At 49.0% G+C, this 13,796-nt stretch overlaps 1 protein-coding gene across 2 annotated transcripts in view; it reads right to left on the reverse strand.

Moving 5' to 3' along the window:
* Window positions 1-13,796, reverse strand: part of GALNT18 (polypeptide N-acetylgalactosaminyltransferase 18) — a 350,566-nt gene that overhangs the window by 177,473 nt on the left and 159,297 nt on the right. The window lies entirely within an intron of this gene.

Here is a 13,796-nt window from a genome sequence, read left to right on the forward strand (position 1 = left end):
ACCTGACAGGGTCTGCTGAGAAGCTAATGGATGTGATATTGATGCCCCATGGCTTCAAGTCAGGACCCCCTTTTCCCCCAGTCTGCCTCCCTGCCAGAGATATTGGCCCCAGCCCTCAAACTGGGCATCTGCTTCTCTGTCCCTAGCCTGTACCCCCATTTCCTGCAATTCCCAAGCCCATCCCACATTGAGGCACCCAAGCTGGGAGTCTACTCCTCCACCCAGTTCTTGTCAGCCCTTCTCCCTCTTCACTGTCTGGTCCTGCAGTGAGTTGCCTGGTGCACCATGTGACATTCACCTGGCTGTCAGCACCCCGGCCAGACTGCCTCCTGCTGCTTCCAGACACTGCCCACCAGAATAGCAAATCCATGACACAGGTGACAGCCAAGCCACACCCAGCCTGCCCTGCGCTCTGGGCCCTGCTCATGGGAGCCCTTGTGGACTTGGTGGAGGCAGCTCAAGGCCAGCACATGGTTTCCCAGGAACTTCCCAGAAAAATGGAGGGGAATCACTAACTGTGAGAGCAGAGGCTTTGAAGTCACACAGTCGCGGATTCCAGTCAGTGCTCCACCATGTCCTGGCTACATGACCATAGCACAGTCAACCTCCCAAGGCCCAAATTCCCCAACCTAGAATGCAGAGATAATAATACCCAACCAGCCTCCAGAGATTGTGAGGATTCCATTAAATAAAATGTATAAAGCATTTAGATCAGTTTATGTCTCAGAACAAGTGCACAGCCAATGGCAATTAGGGTTATTATAGCAAGGGAAGGTTATTGAAATCTCTCTTTGATGGGGACTAAAAGATAGATCTTGCCAGGACATGGGCTGATAGTCCAGGACTTTGGAATTACTTCCCTGGGACAGGCCATCAGGTGAATCATTTGAGGTCAGAAATCAGAGAAATTGGACAGAATTGGCAAGCCCACTGGACAGGGTCTTCTATGCTCACAAATTCACGAGGGAAGTAAGAGATGGAGCCAGGAGCCTGGAATGAGACAGTGATCAGAAAAAACAGAAGCAGGTCAGGGACAGGAGAGGCAGGCTTGGGACACTTGCCCACATCCCCTTGTTGGCCTGTATGGAGTCAATGGGTGTATGACACACCTAGGTACAGGCTGGAGATGAGCAAGGAGCTAGGGTTCTGAAGTCTTCAAGGCTGGAGAGTTGGGGCTATGGACTGCCACCTCCTCTTGCGGTGCTCTCCTAAAAGACCATCTGAGAGAGAGGAGACTGCCTGGGAACAAAAGAGGGAGGCTTCCAAAACATAGGCTCCTCCTACCATGGAAGGGGTGCTCCAGTGGCAGGAAGCCTCCATCACCAGAAGCAGGCAGAGGCTATCAAGAGTAGAAGGGGACTTAGCAAGCCCACAATCCTGAAAGCAGAGATGCCAGAGACCTCAGTGTGAGAGATGCAAAAAGATCTGTAAACAAACTCCCAGGTGCTGAACTCACTGGGTGCACATGCATAAGGTACCTCTCCGGGCCACGTCCTCCAAATGGGACACCCCTGTAACTCTTGGGATAACCATCAGAGCTAACACTTGATGAGTGCTCACTCCTACCATGAGCCAGGCTCTGTCCTAAGCATTTTCTCTTATCAACTCATCTCACCCTATAAGGTAGGAATTGTTGTCATCTTCATTTTATATATAAAGAAAGTGAGGCATAGAGAGAATAAAAAACTTGTCCAGGTTCACACAGAAGGAAGTGCAGTAGCTGGATTTCAGTCCTGGGAAGGCTCTCCCCAGGCAGTGGTCCTCCCACTATGCTATACAGCCTCTATAAGGCAATGAGCTGCTAAAGTACGTGAAGTACAAAGACAAACATGGCATACCATCTCGGTGACTGATTTTCCTTAAAGACATAAAAGCAAAGTCGGAAAATTTAAACAGATTAGGATATACTGAAGAATAAAATGCAAACTATGCAAACTCTTCTAAGACACAGCATTGTCAGGATTGCAGTGGCTTGCCCAAAGCTCCATCCCAGAACTTGCTCATTCTTCTCCCCTACTAGGCATGCTTGAAGGGTAGCACAAGCATGCATGATCTTGAAGGTCCTTGTTATCTCTAAAAAGATGTATGACTCATTCGTTTGGAATGGGGGGTAGTAAAAATCTAAATCAGTGAACCAACTGAATCATATAATATTTAAAAGAAATGTAGTTTTATTGCTCTCGAATACCTAAGTGGATATTACCAAGTAAAATGAGATCAGTTAATGGAAAATTATGATCCAAAATTAGGCCTGCATTGCATAATAATATATTATAAACACACTAAAGTCCTGGTGACACCACATGGTCCTACCTTTTCACTCAGTATGGGCACGAAGGATGACAAACTCAAAGCCAGTGAGCCCTGAAAGAGGAGGTGGGGGGCCTACAGCAGGAAAGATGTAATATTTGTTGAATTTCTGCCAAGAGTCAAGCACTGCGATAGGTCATTTCCTTATCGAATGTTGCCTCTCTTCCTCCTCACTGGTGCAACTCCACAGAGCAGGACCACATCTGACTTGACCCCTGCTGAACTGCCAGCTCCTAGCACAGTAACTACTTCTTACAAGGGACTCAATCGATCATTTCAAAATACATCAGTTAATAAGTAACCCATAGTGGTTAGACAAGATGAAACCAAAAGTGAAAAGGTTAAATGTCTAATCCAAGGCCACCCAGTGTGTCAGTGACATCGAATAAAGGCCTGGCTCCTCCAAACTCCGCATTCTTTTCTCTATACCAGGGGTGGCAAACCATGGTCCAAGGGCCACTACTTGTTTTTGTAAATAAAGTTTTATTAGAACACAGTCACATCCACTTGTTAACATATTCTCTTTGGAGCTGAAGAGCAGAGTTGAGTATGTATGACAGAGATGATATGACCCGAGAATCTGAAAACACTATCTGATTCTTTAAAAACAAAAAAAAGTGTGCCACCCCCAACATTTTCCCGAGCTCTGTCTGCCCTGTACCTTAGAGTTGACTCTCCTGAGGTAAGGAGGCCTTGCCTCTCTGAACTCTATTTAATTTTCTTTACTTCCAAAGAATTGGTTAAGAACACTAGCTGTGGAGTCAGAATCCTAGGGTTTATCCTCCAGCTCTACCATTTGCCAGTTTGGTCCACCTCACCCTGAGCCTCAGTTTCCTCTTCTGGAAAATGGGGTTGATAATAATAGTGCCTTCTTCATAGAACATGTGTGAGGATAAATGAGATGGTCAGGTAAGGAGCTTGGCACAGTGCCTGGCACATAGTAAGCTCTCCATAAACACTGCTGAAGCCCCCACAAAGCCCACAGCCCTATCGGGCCGCCGGAGTTCAGACAGGAAGGTGACCTTGCCAAGGTCCCCAGCTCTAGAAGATGCTGATGCCGTCCAGCCCCACATGAAGGCTTTCCATGTCCACAGACAAGTGGTCTATGCTTAACCAGACCTGGACTCCACTCCCGTCTCCAGTGAGAAAGCAGGCCTACATGGTCATCCAGCAAAGGGGACCACCTTTGACATAAGGGGGACAGGCAAAGAGGCCTCAGAGAAGTGTCTGGGCTGGGTCTTCTACAGGGGTCCTGGGGTGTTTGGCATATCTGGTGATACCCAGACCCTCTGATGTCTGGCATCTAGGGATGAGGCACCTTCCAGGATTGGACTCTGGCTGAAGCCCCTGCATTTATTCAGACCTACCTGGGCATGTCTGACCAACTGATGAGGTGACTTAAGAGAAGCACATCACCAGGGGCTGAGGACTCCCCAGAGGGCCCATTCGAGGCAGAGATTGAGCAGGGCACAAGAACTCTGTGAGTTGCAAAGCCAGAGCATGTGAAGGAGAGTATTTGGAGGATTCTGAGCACAACACAGAGGCTGTTACTCACCCCCTGCCCTCACCCAGCCCTGAGTGCTTGTCTGGGTCCCAGGGAGAAATAGGATGAAAGGGAAAGTGAAGGGGCTGCTTCACCAGACAGCCATGCTTGGGGACCAAGCGGTGCTTGAGTCAGGGAAGGCAGAAGGAAAGGGATGATGTGATTAGGGCAGGTTGGGGAGCCCCAAGTACGGCCTGAGGAGACCCCTGGGTCAGGGGAAACATTACCATGCCATGTCCTTCTCTGATCAGAACCCTCCAAGGGCCTTCTGCCACCTTCTTGTTAAACACCTGCAAGGCCCAGCACTCACCTCCCATCTCTGCCCCTGGTTTTCTCCTCTCCAGCCACACCAGCCACTCATCAGACTCACCAGGCACATCTCACCTGAGTGCCTCAGCTCCAGCATTTCCCTGCACATCCTCCTGGTCAGTTCCCTCACTTCTATGTCTTTACTCAAAAGTCACTTTCTCAGCAAACCCTATCCTGAACATCCAGCCCTCTCCCCAGTTTTTACATATATAGTCTCTGATATGGTTTGGCTACGTCCCCACCCAAATCTCATGTTGAATTGTAGCTCCTATAATTCCCACGTGTTGTGGGAGGGACCCGGTGGAGTTAACTGAATCATGGGGGCAAGTCTTTCCCATGCTGTTCTCACGATAGTGAATAACCCTCAAGAGATCTGACGGTTTTATAAAGGGGAGCTTCCCTGCACACGCTCTCTTCCCTGCCACCATGTAAGGTGTGCTTTTGCTCCTCTTTCACCTTCCACCATGATTGTGAGGCCTCCCAGTCATGTGGAACTGTGAGTCCATTAAGCCTTCTTTTCTTTATAAATTACCCAGTCTCACTTATGTCTTTCTTAGCAGCATGAGAACAGACTAATATAGTCTCCATTCATTTTGCTTGTTGTTTGTTTCCCTGACTGGAACGTGGCTCTGTGAGGTCAGGCATTTGCTTTGTTCTCTGTTGAGTCCCTCAGACTCAGAACAGCATCTGGCGCCTAGTAGGTGCTCAACCAATACCAGTAAAATGAACGAATAGGGCATGAGCAGTGGGTCGTGGTGAGGTCAGAAAACTCCCTGCCTACTAGAGATTCCCCAAATCTTTCAGAGGGAGTAGAAAGGGGGCTGCAGTCCTGTGCCAGCAGGTAGGAGCACAAAGCCAGTGAAGGCATGGCCAGGGCAAATTCCAGCTGTGTGCAGTTAATTCCTCCCCAGTTCACTTAAGCAAATGATTGTGCACAGTTACACAGACTGACAGGGCATGTTTAAGAGCTTCTCAGGTAGTTCCACAAAATACGGTCAGTGGTAAGCAATCTCCACTGCTCTCCCAGGACTCCTCTGTAAATCTCTTATACCAGAGAATTACCAGGCTTCTCTCCCAAGTATCCAGAATAGGACTGTGCATGGAGTAATTACCCCCAAAATATAGGGAGAAGGAAGATAAGGAGGGAGGCAGGGAGAGAAGGAGGCTGTGTCTTCTTCTTGCCCCTCTCTCTCTCTCTCTCTTTCAAATCTCACCAAGTAAGGCTCAGAATCAAAAAGATTCCACTGAAGGGTCCAAACATCCCTCCTCCCAGAAACCCAGGCACAAAGGGCAATGAGGTGGGAAGACCCAGAGACTCTAGGAAACTGACCTAAGATGCCCTCAGGAAGTGTCCAGCTCAAACCACAGAACCACAGAGAGCCAGAGAGTCAGGCCAGGAGTGCTCTTCCTTCCTTGAAACACAGCCCGCGGTGTCCTCAAAGCTCTGGCAGACACGTTGATACCTGTCTTCCCTCCTGAGTCTCCTCAGTCTCCAAGGTGCTCATTACAGAAATCCTCACCATCAAGCCCTGAGGGGAGGATTCCCTCCAGAGGACACTAATCACTCCACCCTTGAAGAGAAAGGTACAGTTGATGGGTCTGTGCAAAGCATGACACTTCTGACATTAACAGGCAAACAGGCTGACTCCTTCCTCATTGTTGACATTGAAATTCTCCCTGAGGGACCCAGCAAGCAGTCACTCCTGCCCATCCCCAGGGTGCAGGGAGCTGCAGCTTGGCCAGCCCTATTCAGAGACGCTCCCTGATGGCTGTGCTTCCTTTGTTTGCTGGGCCTTGGAGCTCACTGTCAGCTTTGCCCACAAAGGGTGTTAACCCCTTTTATCAGCTAAGCAACAAATATTTCAGCAAGTTTGTTCTATGCCAAGCTTATTGCTTGGGTATTGAAATATTAAGATTACTCAGATGTGTTCCCTATCCTCATATAGCATCCAACTTAGTGGGAAAAGCAAATATATAGAGAATGTAATCAATGCTCTGATCAAGGGTATATAAGATGCCATTGGGTCCCTGTAGGTGAGGGGAAATGGAGCAGAGGGAAGGCTTCCTAAAGGAAAGGATGCTTGAAGTGAGGGGAAATGGGGCAGAGGGAGGGCTTCCTAAAGGAAAGGATGCTTGAATTGAAGAATAAGTACGATCCTCAAGCTCACTCCAGGGAAGTACACCCCAAAGTAGAGGCCAAGAAGAACCAGGATGCAGGAGGAGGAAAGAGCACTCTGTGGGGCTCAAAGCTGCTAGACAGGTGGCTGTACAGATCTGAAACCAAGAAGCCAGACCCAGAGCATCCAGAGCCTCAGCAGGCTGGGGGTAGCCCATGGATGGGGGCAGGAAGAAGCACAGTGAAGACTGCAAGAGTGAAAGCCTTGAGATTAGCGTTATTATTTGGAAATAGTTTCTGAACCTACAAGCAAGTATCCCAAAGCTCAGCATGGTAAGCATCACAAAAAGGTACTCTCTAAAGTGGCACTCGGCACAGTGACTCATGCCTGTAAACTCAGCACTTTGAGAGGCCAAGGTGGGCATATTGCTTGAGCCCAGGAGTTTAAGACCAGCCTGGGTAACATGCAGAAACCCCATCTCTACTAAAAATACAAAAATTAGCCAAGCATGGTGGTGTACACCTGTAGCCCCAGCTACTCAGGAGGTTGAGGTAGGAGGATCACTTGAGCCCAGGAGGTCGAAGCTGCAGTGAGCTTTGCCACCGCACTCCAGCCCAACAGAGCAAGACCCTGTCTCAAACAAAACAAACAAACCACAGAGTGGCAAAGTGCATTATTTGGGGTCCAACTGCAGGCTGATCTTGGGTGTCTAAAAGCTTTATCCCTGGAGCTGATTCCCTAGTACAGTGTACCCCAATTCCATTGCACTGCACCTACCTCTCCTAGAATGTAGGTTTAAACAATCCCATCATAGATAAGAAAAACTGCAGCTGGAGACATTAAGGGGCTTATTGCTGAGCTCACAGTCCTGACCGCAGCCCTACCTGCAAATTATGCACCAAGACTTGTTGTCTGACTTGAGGACTGGAGATACTTTAGTCCCCAGGAGGCTACTCAATTGGTCTGTACTGGTTCAAACTAGTTGTTAAGCTATTGAAATACCTTCCTAGCAGTGGCAAACAGCTGCTGCATAAAATACCTCCAGGGCCCCCCTGCAACCCCAGGTGCTCTGGCCCTTTTCTTGGAATGCTCCAGTTCTTTTCACCAATCTGCAACTCAAAGGACCAGCCAAGAACCCCAGGATCCTGCTCTAGGCTGTGTTGAGCATTCCTGTCAATTGGTTAGTACTGTCCCTTGACAGTTGTTTGCCAAGTATATTTTGACTACCACTTGCTTGAGTCCTTCCTAGGTGGGCCCTTGTGAATGAGAGTGATGGGTTTCTAGAGACCCACTCACTCAGGTAATTTGCTTCCCTATGATCATGCCCAGTCCTTATTGTGCATGACTGTTTTTCAAAAAGTTCTACCAATGAGCACATAGGGCAACTGGGAAATGCCATAATGTGGTCTCAGTGATATGCCCACAGTGCCTGACACACAGCCCATTGATAAGAGTGGAGCTTACAGATACATCCTGACAGGTCCATGCTAATTCATGGAGACAGGTGGGAAGTGGGGCAGGAAAGAGCTTGCAAAGCTTTGAGCAATGAATGCAACAAAAGCCACAGCTCTGAGCATTGTGCATGGGCTAATTGGCCAAGCAAGAGGCCCTGCCAAGGCTTTTGAGGCTCCTGAAGCCAGTGATGCTGAAAGTAGGAATTCCTGCATGAAGAGTTCTGCTTCAGTGGGCAGTCCACACAAAGCACTGGCCCCACTGGCTCGTGCTCCAAGATTGTGGTGGTACTGAGACTGCACAATGGAGTGGGGAGGAAACGGGCTTCAGAGTGAAAGGGGTATTGTAATGCTGCCCAGCCCTGTCTAGGTCTGACTGCCTCAGATTCTAGGACCAGATTCCTGCAGATCCTCTTCTGCTGAAGCTGAGTCACTTTGCCAGCTCTTGCCATCGCTGGAGATAGAAATTCTGGGGTGCTGGTGGTTTTTTGGAGGAACTGCAGGAGAGGCTGTAGCCTGGACCTCTTCCTAGGCAAGAATCTAGCACTCATATCTGCTCCTTGGATTGGAGGACAAGGGAATCAGAGGAGTCAAATGGCATGGTTGCTGCTGGAGGTCAAAGTGGTTTAGGGCTCCCACCTCAAGGTTGGGCCGCAGGAACGGTCAAGTCCTACCGAACAGTCAGACAAAGCCACCCAGAACGCAGCTCACCTGGCTGAGGACCCCTGGCCCACTGCCCAAGCCAGTCTGTGCACTCTCTGGGAGCGGCAGCTCTGCTTCTTGTCCCTCGGTTTGTGCACCTAGGTATGTGCTCCCAGGAAACCACTAGAGCCTTCTTGTTTCTTGTGGTTTACTCAGTTTACTGTGTCCCTCTCTCAGGCAGAGGGGATCACTGAGAAGGCTTTGAGGGTGGGTGGGGAGTGGGGGCTAGCTTTTGTCCTGCAGCCAGTTCTGTAGCCACTGCTATTTCTGTTTCTGCCCTCAGGCCATGCTCATAGCAAAGCTCTGGTTGTTTGGTGATAAGATCTAGAACCCAGTGAGAGGAGGCAGGAGAAACTAGGTCAGGCAGGTTGGGGTGCCAGGTATCTGTCTGCCATGGGCCCCGAGACCCTGTGTCTGAAGTACACTTGGGGTGCAGACCCAGATGGTCCTGTCTCCTGGTCCTCCTCCCAGAGTGCACTGGGGACCCCTTCTCTCCCCATTTCTGGGTCTGCTATTCGCTCTCTTTGGGAAAGACCCAGAGTCCCTTCAAGCCTTCACTTTCTTCACTTGTGAGATGGAAACCGACTGTCAGAGGTCACTGTGAAGTCAGCTTTGGGAAAGATGAAAGCTAAGCATCAAATAATGCCGCAAGCATTGCTGGATATCCCAGATAAGAATTCATAAAGAATGTTTTCCTTTTCTTCCACTCCCCATTTTAAAAACGGCTTTATTGAGGTATAATTTATATACCATAAAATTCACCCATTTTAAATGTACAATTCAATGATTTTTTTTAAAAAACTTTCCTTCCACTCCTGCAGTGCATTGTTGCATGCTTTATTTTGGGTTAAAAAGAAGAGCGCTAATTGAATGTTCAGAAATGTACATTTCTCTTGTCGGCTTTCAGTAAACTCCTGCCCGCTGACTTCCAATGATGAGAAGTCACCATTATTCCCATTAAAGAGCTTGATGCTTGGGCCTTGCCAGAGAAGCCCAGACCATGTTTGCAGAGCATCAAAGCCCAGTTCACCCGAGCACTGCTAATGAGGGCAGGACTCACACCACCATGCAGAGGGATCACATCATAAACAGCCGGAACAGCAGCGTCCAGCCTCGGCTGCCTTCAGCTTGCCATCTGCTGTGTCGCCTTCACAGCCTGTGGGCCTGCCCTCCCCTGTCTTCCAAACACCCAGCCTTGAGATCCAAATCCCAGCCTTTGTGCCTGGTCCCTGCCAAAGCCAGGCACTGAGACCTGTGGAAAGCTGGCTGGTCTGGGAGACAGGAAGCCTTGGCCTAACCTCATCTCCAACACTGGGCAAATCCCCAGCTCCCTGGGCCCTGCTTCTCTTCTGTAAGACGGAGCCAGTGTTTGCGTTTTACTTGAGCGAGAAGGGGGACTTCGGCACATCATAGCGGTACTCTTCTTATATCCAGCAAAGCAAGATGTTATGCCTCTGCTTGTGATTAGGCTCCCAAAGGACAATTTTCAGATTTTTGAAAACATCCTTGAATATGTCAAGTGCCCTAATAATGGTAAGTAAATGCACTATTCTGTTGATGGAGGGCTTCCCTTCTTCTCTGTTTCTAGAGTTGCATTCAAACATGAGCCGAAGGTCTTTTGCCAATGGTCCCCACAATTAGGCTTTCTCTTCCTGGAATCCTCAGAGCTGCCAAATGAATGAAGTGGAATCTGACAGCAAAGAGCTTGGAACTAATCAGGAGGAAGGAGCCCTGACAGTCTCAGGTCCAACACTATTAAAATCCTCTGCGCGAGGACTTTATTCAGCATGGCAAAGGAAATCCAGGATGGCTTCCTCTGACACCTGAACAGTGTTGCAGGGAAGAAGAGAGGCTTCTTCAGGGTGCCTCAGCCCAAAGTAGGGTGGGGCCTGCCATCCAAGAGATGTCCCACTGCAAGGCCAAGTGCAGACTCCATTAAGGGCTGAGCCCACCAGACTGAGGAGCTCTGGAGGCACCTCTGCCCTGGATTGGCTGTGTGACCCTCATCAAGCTCTTAAACCTCTCTGAAGCTCAGCTTGCTGTTGAATGTGGATAATAATGTCTATGTCTAAGCTTGTTGCAAAGATTAAGTGAGATGATGGACACTCGGAAAGTGCTTAGCAAACCATCAGATAGGTGGTAAAGTGTATTAATAGTTTCCTGTGGTGCTCTAGCAAACAACCACAAACTTAGTAGCTTGACAATGCAGACGTGCTATCTTACAGTTCTGAAAGTAAGAAGTCTGACAGGCATCTCACCGGGCTAAAATCAAGGTGTTGGTAGGGCCATTCTCCTTTCTGGAAGCTCTGGAGGAGAGATTCTGTTTCCATGCTCTTCCCAGTTTCCAGAGGCTGCCTGCATTCCTTGGCTTATGGCCTCTTCCTCCGTCTTCAAAGCCCACCACAGTGGGTCAAGTCCATCCCACATCGCAGCACTCTGATCTTCTCTTCAGCCCCCTCTGCCACATTCAAGGACCCCAATGGTTGCGTTAGGCACACCTGGGCAATACAGGCTACTCTCCCTCTTTAAAAGTCAGCTGAATTCACAACCTTAATTCTCTATGCAACCTTAGTTCCCTTTTGCCTTGTAAGGTAACATATTCACAGGTTCCAGGGATTAGGATGTGTACATCTTTGAGGGGCCATTACTCTGCTACCATAGCAAGAGTCCAATCATTGTGTGGCTTTTCCCATCTATTAAAAAGAGATTCTAATACTTCACTCACAGGGTTATAGTGAGGCAAAATACCAATAGCTGACATTTGTAAAGAGCCTACCATGTCCAACACTACTCTGAGCAAAATGGCTCTGTCCACCCCAACACTCACTAAGTGTGAACACACCCCGTACAATCTGGGCAGGGCTGTCATCCAGGTTATCCAAAGGTGCAGCGCACCTGAGGGCTGCAGGTGGCCATGAGCTGTGAAGGAGCCTTATCTCTGCCCACTCCTCCCTGACCTTGAAGCCCTTTTGGCCTTTCCTCCCTCGTACACTCACTAACAAGGTAGAAAGGAGAGCCCTAGCTGGTGCAAGGCAGGGACTGAGGCAGTCGCCCTCCTGCCTCCCTGTTTCTTCCTGACCCACACAGACGGAATCATTATAGTGTCCAACTGGCTTCCTGCTACTGTTCTTTGGACTTCGGTGTTGGTATTTGGCTACTCTAAGTGTGGCTTTCAAAACTCCCTAAAGCTGCAGTTCTATTGTTAGTTTGTTGTTGCTTTTATTTGGGGAGGGGGATTCAGAACCCTCTGAGAAAAAATGTTAAAATTGTTTTTCTTTATAAACTACCCAGTCTCAAGTATTCTTTTATAGCAATGCAAAACAGATTAAGACAGCCAGGGATACAGGAATTTGGCCCTGCACCCTGGGAGGTACTGGCAAGAGTTAGGGAAGGCAACTCCAGCTAGGTGGGTTAGGACTCAGGAAGGGTGGTGGGTCCCAGCAAAAGACTAGTGTCAGTTCAGTCTGGGCTGACATGGCAGACAAAGGACAGGAAGACATCTGACTCTGCAAGCTTAGTCCAGATACTACAGGATGATCTCTCTCTGTCAGAAAAATCCCACTCCACTCCTGACGGGCTGGCACTGCTGGGTCTTTCCTCCCCTGCAAGGGGGACTTCTGGGCCTGGGTGTGTCTGAGTGTGCGGCTAGGATGGCTGGTGCAGGTAGGAGCAGCAGGGCTCAGCATGTGCACACACACTCACAGAAGTGGAAAGAGCCTTGATTAGAAATTATGCAGAATGAAAGCTGCTATTAAAGGGTCAAGTTTTTACACTCCATGCCAACTATATAAAGTACATGTAAAAAAACTCATTTTAGAGAGTGACAAATGTCTGTATCTTAGGAACCAGAATTTATATGTGCCATTACTTGCTACTTTAAAGCAACCCTTTAAAGCTAGAATTCTGCCTAGGAGAGATATAATAAACTCTGAAGCACATACCGTTATCCCCGCCCCTCCCGCCCGCCACCAAGCTGACAGCCTGGAGCTGACACCCGGACTTCTAAATATACACTACACTGTTCACACATAAAACAGTGTTCCCAGTGTTTCCACACATCAATCTATTGGAATGAACAAGGCGGACCAACCCTGCTAATGTTAAAGAGGCATGCTTCCCTGACACAGACACACAGATGGGAACAGCTGGGCTGGACAGGGAGAAAGCAGTGTGGCCCTTGCCAGTAGGACAGCCTGCAGCCCAGAACAACGCCAGACGCCATGACTCCTTTCAAGGCTCTGCTACAAGAGTCCTTGCTTTGGGAAACCTGCAGCCTGAATGAAGCTGCAAAAATCATATGTACCTTTCCTCTGTAATATTACTCTATCACGTGCTCCCCTGTCTCAAACAGCCTCTCCCAGGAAGTCTGCCTGTTTCCAATTTCTTTCTTCTGGTCTTAAAGGGAAGCGGGGTGCTGCAGGAACAGCAGCAAGCATCAGACTTCACCCACAGGGCAGTCAGATTACAGATCGTGGGGTCCCACCCCAGAGTTTCTCATTCAGCAGTCTGAGGGGAGGCCTGAGATTGTGCATTTCTAGCAAGTTATGAGAGGATGCTAAGGCTGCCGGTCCACGGTCCCCACTCTGAGAATCTCAGCTGTAGAGGAGGAGCTTCCTAGTCTTGGCTCTCAGTACATTCAGTGTGTAGCTGTGGCAAAGTCTTTTCTTTTTTTTTTTTTCTTTGCGATGGTGTCTTGCTCTGTCGCCCAGGCTGGAGCGCAGTGGCATGATCTCAGCTCACTGCAACCTCCACTTCCTGGGTCCAAGGGATCCTCCCACCTCAGCCTCCCTTGTAGCTGGGGTTACAGGCTCCTGCCACCACACCCGGCTAATTTTTTATTTATTTTTTTTTTATTTTTTTAGTAGTGGTGGGGTTTCACCATGTTGGCCAGGCTGGTCTCGAACTCTTAACCTCAAGTGATCCACCTGCCTCAGCCTCCCAAAGTGCTGGGATTTCAGGCATAAGCCACCGCACCCGGCCCTTCCTTTTCTTTAGGCTGCCCTTTTCTCATCAGTAAACACAAGGTGATCTCTAAGATCCCTTCGTGCCCTAAAATGTCACAATTCTAAGGTGCTCAGATCACTGATTGTGGCTTACACAGGGCCTGGTGGCTTTCACTCAGAAGCAGAATGTTCAATGGAACCACCTGAAGTCACACAGCCAGGCAGCAGCTGATTCTAGGACCGGGAAGTAAAAAAGGGTCTTAATGCCCTCATTCCTGCTCAGTGCTCCCTCCACCACCCAGGAGGGGTCCTGCAAAATGGCTCTGGGGAAAGGCAACCTGCTCAAAGAACAAGTATTTGGGGTATCAGCCAAACCCCAGAGCCTGAGCCCTGGGCACACCAGCAAACCTCCTCTCTCAGA

Source organism: Pan paniscus, chromosome 9 (assembly GCF_029289425.2).
Source record: "Pan paniscus chromosome 9, NHGRI_mPanPan1-v2.0_pri, whole genome shotgun sequence".
Taxonomy (NCBI): domain Eukaryota; kingdom Metazoa; phylum Chordata; class Mammalia; order Primates; family Hominidae; genus Pan; species Pan paniscus.